The sequence below is a fragment of the Pseudorca crassidens genome, chromosome 20 (genome assembly GCF_039906515.1).
Source record: "Pseudorca crassidens isolate mPseCra1 chromosome 20, mPseCra1.hap1, whole genome shotgun sequence".
Taxonomy (NCBI): Eukaryota; Metazoa; Chordata; class Mammalia; order Artiodactyla; family Delphinidae; genus Pseudorca; species Pseudorca crassidens.
Window position 1 is genome coordinate 43842881 of NC_090315.1, and position 11080 is coordinate 43853960.

Consider the following 11080-nt stretch of genomic DNA (forward strand, 5'->3'; position numbering starts at 1 on the left):
GCTGGCCGACACACAAAATCATTAGGTTGGCCAGGCCAAGCAGCGAGTCCGTCATTAATTAGATGTTGTATATCCCAGCTCAAGCTTAGGCAGATCCAAATAGTATAAGTAATCTCTATCAACAGGTGGCTCAAATACCAATGGCGCCTAACACTGTTGCACTGATACCTATCGCTCATCACACACCCATGCGTCAGGTGGGGTACCCAGCAAACGGCTCATAGAGGGAGAAAGCCCAAGCTTGGTTCAAGGACGTGTTGTTTTGGTGTGAAAGAAACAAACTGAAAATGAACTGCTCTTGCATTGCACCCCCAGCTGTGGGGGGAAATCTTCCCAGTGGAGAAAAGTTTGAGCAGTGCACCTAGACAGAGGTGAAAGCGGGACCTGCTTCACAGGCCTGAGAGCTGTTTAGTCACACAGGGCAACCTGCTCGAAAGGGTCCCACACTTGTTTAATGCCCTGCTGTCACCACCTTGAAATTCATGATCATTCTGAACAAGGTGCTCTACCTTTTTATTTTGCACTGAATCCCATAAAATATGTCCTGGGTAAAAGGTTCCAAGACCAGTGTAGAATAGCAGAATAGGGGACCCACAGTAGATAAGACTACCTTGACTGGTATGTGCCATGATACCCAAGTGTGTGTGTGTGTGTGTGTGTGTGTGTGTGTGTGTGTGTGTGCATACAGCCGTATGGTACTTATTAGGTCCTCAAAAATGATGACTGTTGTTACTCTTATGTTATTGATGATGACTATGAAGATGATAAGAGTTATTGGACTCCTCCAGCATCGTTTTTCAAACGTTGTTTAACCCTGGTTAATTCACTGTCCACAAGCCATCCTTCTGCTTTGTTGCACTGAAAGGAAAACAATGAAAAAATGCAAAGCATTTTTTATTCAAGCAGTGACTTTGATAACCCTCAGGATTTTAACACAAATACATACCTAGCCTTTCAAACACCCACTAAGATTTTTGGACACCCTCATTCAACCCCCATCCAACCAGTTGCATCAGCGGTTCCTAAAATCCCACCCCACACCCCTCCCAGCTGCCACAGATTCTCTCAGAATTCACATGGACCGGCACCCACACTCACCCAGGTCATCTGAGTGAGTGTGGGTGATGTCTGTACAATTCCCCACCAGTTCAATGTGAAAACTCCTGCCAGGGACAGCTGATGTGCAAGCTGCAAACTCTATCATTTTCACTTGAAAATTTTTATCACAAATTAGAAATTATGCATGTGTGTGATTTCTAGTGCCTATGAAGGATGTGAAGGCTTGGCATCTTGAAAGGGCATTAGATACATTCCTGTAGTTTTCTAGATTTCCAGGGAGAGCCAGAGGTTGTGATTATGTGGAAGGTTAGCAAGGAAACAAAGGTGAATCTCTGCCATTGTGGAGTCTGGAGGTTGGGGATCTGAAAACTCTGAAAGCTCTGAAAATGCCTTAAGGTGAGCCCCTGGGGATACAAGGGCCCTGGTTTAAGGAGGGCTGCCTATGTCAAGGGGAAACCCAGCAATTCCACCGCCTCTCGTGATACAACAAATCTGGGGTTTTAGATTTTAAAAAGCCAGGGCCAAGAGAGGATGGGGATGAAGGACGGTGTCACCCGCTCCTTTCACACTTTCTGCAAGAAAGAAATCCTTGTGGAGACGCCTGGCTCAGTAAATGAGTCACTGGCTTTATAAGCCAAGAGAGATTGGAAAGCAGATTCCAGGAAACAAGCAAGGAGGAAGCTTGGGGAAGGTTTTCAGCTTTAGTGTGAAACTGTCAAGTCTCTATGCTCTTGTGGGAACTCAAGGAGAAAAACAACAGTGAGAAAGACTAGAGAAATAGCAAGGGACCAGACAGGGCTCAAGTGAGAGCCTGGGCATTTGGGCAATTTGGAATGACTGATGGAACCAACTCTGCAAATTATCCAGGCAGTTTCAGAGAGGGAGAAAATACCCCAGTGTTCCAAGGCCTACCGTCATTCCTAATGCAATAGTTGATATTTATGAGCATCCATCAAGTTCCTGTGCTGGGCACTGGGCGTAGAGTAGTCCATGAGGCACCGTGGTCCCTGGTCCTACAGAACTCACAGCCGTTGAGTAAGTCATCATACTTGTGCCAAGTGACAAGGAGGAAGGTTCAGGGGTATGAGCCACTGTGGGAATCCTAGAAGGCTTCTTGACACCTAGGGTAGGATTGTCTAGACACACCGAAGGTCAGGCTAAATTTCAGGCAGAGGCCTGGATCAGAGAGAGCAGGGCTCCTTGGAAGAAATGAATGGCGAGCAGTTTGGGGGACAAAAGCACAAGAAAAGACTGGATGAATCCTTTCACTTCTCTCATTTCGGGTTATTTGCTTGCTTAGGAAATTTAGGGAGGTGCCTCTCCTAAGTGCCAGGCAGCCTATTTGGCACTTTGTTTATTTACAGAGCAATTCAATTCACCAGTGTTTACTGAGCTCCTTGAGCAAGTGAGCTGGCCCAGCCACGGAGCAGGCAGAGGGCACAGCAAGAGCGAAGGCCCAGTGGTGGGACCCCACAAAGAAGTCTCAGGGAAGAGCCAGGAGTCCCTTTGGGGCCGGAGTGGGATGGGGGAGCTGAGGCCTGAGGGAACACCAAGCTGATGTTCGGACCCCAGCCTGGTGGGGAGCAGGTTGAGTCCTGGAGAGACCCTTGCCCTGACAAGCCGAGGCCAGGTGGGGGAGGTCTCTCCTCAGCACATTCTCTTCTGTGTGACGCTGGAGATAATTAACCCAGGGGCCCTAACAGCTGCCACCACCCCCTTCAGGAATCCAAGTCCTCCCTGCATGACTTCTAGGCCACACTCCCGCTGCACAGCTCTGTGGGAGAAAGGAGTCTCATTAAACACTTTCATCAGGTGTGCTGGCCTGGAGTCACCAGTCTGCTTTCTGGGACAGCCTCCGCCACCTCTCTGGGCTCCCAAGACCCCAGGCTGATGGCTGCCTTCCCCCCAGGCCAGAGGCCTGCCAACTCTCTGCTGGTCAAAGTCCTTCGGGCCCTCAAGGAGACTTACTCAACTCACAATGGCATCTGGGGGAGCAGGGGAGCCCTGGGAGGGAAGGTAAGAGTCTTGGTTCCCATCCCAGCCTGGCCACTGGTTCACTGGCCTCAGGCATGGCCTTGCTCTCTCTGCAACTTGATGACTTTTGAGATCTAGGACCTCTGAATCTGAGAACCAGGCACAGAGTCAGGTGACTCGACCTAGAGCTAGTCTTGGTGTGGGATCCCTGGAGAGGAGCAGGTGGCCCTTTAGGGAGGGGAGGCAGACAAGGTCTGTAATGTGCGAAGCACAGGGCATTGTGAGAGTGAAGAGGTTACTGACCTGGCCTGGGGTCCAGGGAGGTATCCCAGAGGAAGTGGTGTCTGAGCTGAGACCTAAAGGGTAGGCAGGAGTTACCAGGTGAAGGAAACAGAAAAAAGATGCACAGAACAGCCTGTGCAAAGATATGGAGGCGTGGGAAAGCAGGATGTATTCACGGAACAAAGAAGTTCAGTCTGGCTGAGCTAGGACCTCATGGGGAGGAACTGGCCAGAGATGAAGGGCCAGCGGGGAAGTGAGAAGGGACAGGGTTTAATATGCAGAAGCCATCAAGCGGCTCTGTAGAGAATGGACCAGGCCGGGTGAAACCAAGAACACTAAGAGGCCAGAAAGGAGGTGCAGATGGTGCCCTGGCCAAGGGGCAGAGAAGATGGGGCAACTTGATGGCCAAAGAGGTGTCAGGGGAAAGGCCACCCAGACTAACCTGAGAACCTGGGAGGGAGAGCAGTTCTGAGGAGAAGAGATGGGGTCGACTTTATACAGTGAGTTTGGGATGCCCAAGGGTCATCTTAAGTGGGGAAATGGCACGAGAGATGGGGAGCGAAGACTCAAGGCATCACTGTGGGAACAGAAACAAGGCCCTGGAAGCTGTCAGGATGGCCTGGAGAAAAGAATCAAGGATGAGGGAAGGGGACCCAGCACCCTGAGGAGCCCACAGAGGGGCATGAAGAGATATAGCCAGAGAAGCAGCTAGAAATCCAAGAGGAGCAGTCACAGAAGCCAGAGGGAGTTTCAGAAGAGGGGGAAGATCATACGTGTTCAACACACGTGGATCAGGTCAAAGGCGGAGAGGACTGAAAAGTGGAGGGTCAGGGAACTTTTACAAAAAGGCCCAAGTCTGGAGGAGGTTTTAATGGTGGTGGTGGCCTTCCCTGTGACCATGATATGCAACCAGGTCTGAGTGTGAGCAGGACCGCTGCATAGGGCTGAAGAGGCTGTGCACTGCACAGTCCAGTGACTATCCATTCACAAAAATGTGGCTTGGGGTAAGTGGGCACCTCCTGGAGTTTGGAGGTATTTTGTGAAGCCTGTTACTGCAGTGTAGAGACTTCCCACGTGGTGGCGCCAAAGACCAAGACTATGTCTTGGGCTTGGCTGGGGCAGGGGTCAGTTTGAAGATCGTTAGCCTCCAGGTCATTATCCCATGTGTGGAGGGTATTGCCAAATGCCTAGTGACTAGGCCTTTCCCCACCTCGACACCCTGCACATCTCTGTCAGAACAGTTCGCATAGCGGTAGGAACTCAGAAGTAAACTACACACCACACACTGGAGCCTTTGCTAGGGGGCCTGGTGAAAGAGTCCCAGGCAAGCAACTCATCCCAGGATCTGGGAGAGGCACAGATGTCCCTCCCACTTGTTCCTTAGGAGAAGGGAGTCTCAGGAAGGAAGGAAGAACGCCTGGCCCAGCCGGAGAGACACAGTCACCCCACCCCAGCAAGGCCCTGCTCACAGGTGCCCCTGGAGGCCAAAGCTGGATCACCCAGGACAGTGGCAGAGATAGCCCCACCTGGGGGAGAGTCCCCAGGGAAGTCACCTGTCGAGCCTGGCGACTCTGGACTAGAAGCTTAAACCCACCTGGTGCAGGGGCGGGCCTGGTAATGCCTGAATACGTAATGGCCACGTATGATACGTTTATTAAAAACCATTCTTTGTATAAGTAAATACAAAGAAGAAAAGAAAGCCACGTGAAATTATGCCCAGAGATGATGGCCACTGCTGGGACAGGCCTCCTGACAGCTCTCCAGGGCAATGGATACAGGTTTGACCGGAGGAGACTCCTGCTACAGGAGCACGGGTGTCTGTTCTGGTGCTTTCCCCCAGTCCTCTGTGTCTGTTGTGTTGAGCACCTTTCCCTATTCAGAGATATAAAACCCTCACTCCCTACTCTGCCTGACCTGACTCTGCCACCTCTCAGACCTTACCTTCTTTCCCTCTATCCTAGCCCACATGACTCAAATACAGCAAGGTCATTCCCACCTCCAAGCTGTTCCCCCTGCCTGGAATACAGTGGTCCCTCGGTACCCTCTGGGGATTGGTTCCAGGACCCCCTCACGGATACCAAAATCTGTAGACGCTCAAGTCCCTGTATCAAATAACGCAGTGCAGTCAGCCCCCGCAGATACAGAGGGTCGACTGTACTCTTTCTCTGTATCATTTCGTGACCGTTTCCTTCTTGACATTCAGGTCTTGGCTTCAAAGTTACTGTCTCAAAGAGGCCTACGCTGACCACCCTGACTAAAGTAGCACCTTAGCCCCATCGCTCCAAATCGCATCACCCTGGTTTGTTTTCTCCACAGCTTTTCCTTCTCTCTGAAGTCATCTTACAGATATGTGAGCTTGGTTATTGTCTGTTTCCTTGGGCTGGAGTGTGAACTCCTTGAGAGCAGAGACCTTGCCTATCTGGTCTGCCTCTGTGTCCCCAGCATCCAGAATGATGCCAGGCGCATAGTAAGATGCTCAATCCATGCCCCACATCCATTTTCAGTGGCCAGGGGTTATCTCAGGGCACACACGAACCTCCTTCACCCTCTGTCTCCCACTGATGGTCACCAGGACTGTGCCATCCCTTTACCTCTGATTGAGCAAGCCAGCAATCAGTGTCCTTAGACACATCTTTTCTTGCCTGGATACCTCTTCCTTTGGGATAAATTTCTTTCTTTTTTTAAAAAATATTTATTTATTTATTTGGCTGCATGGGGTCTTAGTTGCGGCACATGGGCTCCTCAGCTGTGGCATGCATGTGGGATCTAGTTCCCCGACCAGGGACCGAACCCAGGCCCCCTGCATTGGGAGCACAGAGTTTATCCACTGTGCCACCAGGAAAGTCCCTGAGATAAATTTCTTTTACTTTTTTTTAAATTTATTTATCTTTTTAATATAAATTTATTTATTTGTTTTTATTTTTGGCTGTGTTGGGTCTTCGTTGACCTGCGCGGGCTTTCTCTAGTTGTGGCGAGCGGGGGCTACTCTTCATTGCGGTGTGCAGACTTCTCATTGTTGTGGCTTCTCTTGTTGCAGAGCACGGGCTCTAATCTCGTGGGCTTCAGTAGTTGTGGCATGCGGGCTCAGTAGTTGTGGCTCGTGGGCTCTAGAGCACAGGCTCAGTAGTTGTGGCGCATGGGCTTAGTTGCTCCACGGCATGTGGGATCTTCCCGGACCAGGGCTCGAACCCGTGTCCCCTGCACTGGCAGGCAGATTCTTAACCACTGCACCACCAGGAAAGCCCTAAATTTCTTGAAGTGGAACTTCAGGGTGAAAAGGAGGGTTTGCACTTGACATCCTGATATATACTGAAAAAACTACTCTTAAATACTCAAACCAGTTCCCATTCTCTACAAAGCATCCGCTTACACATCATGTCCATCACTGCCAATCTCAGAGGGCAAAAAAAAGTCTCTTGTTTACATTTGCATTGTGTTGATTATTAATGAGACAGAGTACCTCTTAAAAGTGCAATTTTCGTGAGTGAATGGATGAGTGCAGTTAAAGCATCAGAAAAGAGAAGTGGCTACAGGAACCGCAAGGTGAGAGTGCTAAAGCCAAGACTTAAACGCGGGCAGCATCCCTGGCCCTTGCCCTTTGACACACACATTGGGCAGTAGAGGCCAGGCTGGGACTGGAGGCAGGTGGAGGTGGTGGCAGGTCCCGGCACACCCACAGACCCACACTTAGCCCCCTTCAAGCCTGCATCTGCCCCCACCACCCACTGAAGTGCCCTAGCGGAGCACAGTGCCCTGGTCCCTCTCACATTTGATCTCTTGGTAAGCCAGTTGACCATCATCGCCTCAAAAAGCTGTCTCTAGCCTGGATACCTCTTTCCTCTACCCACATGTCCACCTGCCTTCAGGACAGCTCCTCCTGGATGGATAGTCCCCAGACCCCTCAGATGCCACCTGCCGAAAGTGACCATATCACCTTCCCCTAACCTGATCCTCCAGGCCTCTCCACATCACTGAAAAACACCCGTCACCCAGGCCCGAAACTCTGGCATGATCTGGGATGCTTGCCTCTCTAGACCTCACATCCCATCGGTCACCCAGCCGTCCATTTTGCCTCCTGAACATCTCTTGAATGTTTCCATCTCTACTGCCTCAACTCTGGCGCAGGCCACCATGACCTTGGCCGGGAAATGATAGCTGCCTCTACCTGCCCCCCTCCAAGCACTGCCTCAATGACCTTTGCAAAGCACAGATATGGCCACAGAATTCCCCAGCTTAAAGCCCAGGCTCCCCATCACCCTCCATGCTCCTTAGCCAGTTCCCAAAGCCCCTCGTGGCTGACCTCATCCCCAACACATACACAATTCTCCCACCACATTAAGCTTCTGCTCCCCGCCAGCAAAGGAGGCTGCTCCTCCCTCCTGTACCTTGAACTCTGCTGTGCTCTCTGCCCCAGATGCTCCTCTAAAGACCTACCCCCTGCCTGCCTACGGAGCCTCAACAACTTGCCCCATTCCTACAAAGCCCTTCCTAACCAGGACACACCTTCTCTCACACACATAAATGTGCACACAGACACAATCACAGTCGCACATTCACACTGGTGACATAAGAGGTGTAGAGACTCAGGGATGACCTGCCCTAATTGACAGTGAGTCCCCAAGCGCAGGGACTGGGTAGCCTCACCTCTGTCCACCCTTCTGGAACCCCCAGGGCCGAGCACACACCAGGCTCCACGAAAGCTTGCTGAATATCTGGCAAATGAATGAATGAATGTGTACATCCTATCTGAGGCATGTGAGCACAGGTGCAGTAAGGGGCAGACTTTATTCTGTCCCGTCACAGGAAGCTGGGGGGTGACATTGCACACCAGAGAGCTGTAGCCATGGGGGCTGTGGGGTGGGGCGAGGGAAGCTTCTGTTTTTCTGCGTTTTGGGACTTGAACTGCGTTACTTTCAAAAGTGGAACTAGCTGCACCATGTGTGAGGAACTGGAGTTCACTATGGTTCTCAGCACCCTCTGCCATCTATTAGAGGGATTTCTTTTCCTCAGGCCAGAGCCCATCCCTTCAGGAATGTGAACTGCTCAAAGGTAGAAATGGTGATGATTCGGTGCTCTGCCCTAGCTCCCAGCCAGCACCAGCAGAGCGAATACTCAGGGAATGATGCCTGACTCAGACAGAGCCAAACTAATTAGGATTCGGTGAGCGGAATTGGAGCTCAGATGCTGCCCCTTCTTCTGATCATGGAAAGGCCCTGCCTTCCCTGAGCCTCAGATGGCGCCTCTGTGAAATGGGTGTCAGCTGTGTCCTTCCTCCCCTGGCTCACTGGTTGGTGTGGAGAGGCCTGGCAGGCCTCTAGCACCCCATGATCCTCGGAGGCTGTCACTCCCTCAAGGCCCCTGAACAGGGGGAGAGGGCCAGGTGAAGCCTCAGGTGTCCCGTCTGCTCACTGCAGCCCCATCCATGCCTGGCCCTGATGGAAAAAGGATGGGGAACCAGGAGTGGTCACAGACAAGGACAATAGGCAGTGATGGGTACTCAGAAGGGGTGAGTGGGAAGCCAGAGGACACAGGTTTCTTGGAGGAGGTGACATTTGAGCTCTTTTCCAAGTGGATAAGGGAGAGGAGCATCCCAGGCAGAAAGGAGGCTGGGAGAAGAGACAGAGGCCAGAGAGTAGGGGCCATGTCCAGGGATCCGCAGGGAGGCTGGTGTAGTGGAAACAGAGCAGGAAGGGCTGGTAGGACAGGTGGGAGATGAGGAGGTGAGGTCATCTAAGGCCAGATCTCCTGGGTCTTGGAGGCCTCACTACAGAGTCTGGACGTATCCTGAGGGCATTGGGGAACCAATATGAACTGACTTATGATTTATTTTGGTTTTTTTGGGTTTTTTTGCGGTATGCGGGCCTCTCACCATTGTGGCCTCTCCCGTTGCGGAGCACAGGCTCCTGATGCGCAGGCTCAGCAGCCATGGCTCAGGGGCCCAGCCGCTCCGTGGCATGTGGGATCTTCCCGGACCGGGGCACAAACCCGTGTTCCCCGCATCAGCACGCGGACCCTCAACCACCGCGCCACCAGGGAAGCCTTGACTTATGATTTAAAAGATCACTTGAGGGAATTCCCTGGCGGTCCAGTAGTTAGGACTCCATGCTTCCACTGCAAGGAGCCCAGGTTTGATCCCTGGTTGGAGAGCTAAGATCCCACAAGCCACAAGATGTAGCCAAAAATACCCCAAAAAGATCACTTGAGCTGTTGGGTGGACAACAACTGTAGGGTACAAAGGAGGCAGCAGGGAAGCCAGAAAAGACAGTGGCCCAGACCTGGGTACCAGCTGTGACAATGCAGAGATGTGGCCAGACGCTGGACAGAGAGACTGATTGACTGTGACGAGCAAGGGCGTTATCTATTACAATTGGGAATTTTCTGGAAGTGGAATTCCAGAATTCCAGGCCAAGAAAGAGTTCCTCAGACAGTAACCTGGTGAGTCCCCACAATCACCGCTGCCTCATCAGAGTCTCAAGCAATGGCACAGGGACAACTTTGTGCCACTGCCACCCCAGGGGCCAGCATGCTGCCCAGCCCTGAATGGTTAGTGGGTGTTTGTTGAGTGAATTAATAAACAACAGAGTTCTAATAGTGGGAGGTGAGATGCAGGGAGGGAACGAATCTGAAACATGTTAAGGAGGTAGAATCTATAGGACTAGGAGGCTGAATTAAGGTAGGGGTAGAGAGTGGGACGTCCAGGGTTCATGCATTTACTCATTCATTCAATCTCTCATTTGATAAATATTTCTTGAATTCCCACTATGAGCCAGGGACAGTGGTGATGAGGACATCTGTGGCCCCTGCCCCCACAGAGCTTAGAGACTCACAGTGAGGCAGGCTTAGGCGCGTGAGCACACACGGGCACACATGCTACCTGGTGGTGATGGGTGACATGAAGGCATGAGTCCATAGGACATGGGGACAGAGAGTACCAAGGAGAGGCTGTCTTCAGAGAAGGTGGTCAGAGGATGCCTTGCTGAGGAGATGACTTTCCAGGTGGGCAGGGTCCAATTGGTGCCAGTTTTGAGAGCTCCAGATAGGCCCAGCCTCACTCGGGTGGGAGCCTAGGTGGACAGTGGTGCTTTGCAGAGATGAGAACAAAGGTGGTGAAGGTCATGAGATCTGGTGGGTCATCAGGGGCTCTGGAACAGGAGAGGGCTCTGGGCACAGGGGAAGGCTCAGGATGTTCAGCAGTGGACGGATGAAGTCCTGAGACTGGATGATATTTTAGGGTGGGGGCAAACAGAAAGAAGAACCCAGTCTCTGTAAGCAATCCCCAGGTCTACTGACTACAGAAAAGGGGGTGCTGTAAAGGAAGGCAAAGAGGAGGGGCTGGAGAGGGGGAGAACTGGGAGAGGGTGAGGTGTGTCTCTGGTAAGAGCTAGCGAGGGAGAGGATGTCAGTGCCCCCTGCTACCTCTAAAGGTGACAGACTACAGAGTGAAGCCTGAAGGGTGGGGTTGGAGAGGACCGGTGTTGTCTTATTGATGGCAGGGGTGGGGGAGTGGAGCTGGCCCTTTTACCCCAGTGTGAGGTCAGCTATCAGCTCCACCGTAACCCACTCCAGGGGAGAGCCAGGATTCTAGCCCCTCATTGGAAAAGACTGGGTTCTGGCCCGCTTGGACAACATGTACCCAGACCTTGCCAGGGTCCTCACCCATGCTTCCAGAGCAAGGCCCGAGACTCCGCAGATGCCAGTACCCAGTGAGTGGTGACTGCGTGGCCTGGCTAAGAGCTCAGACTTACCGGTGTCAGATGGTGGCAGG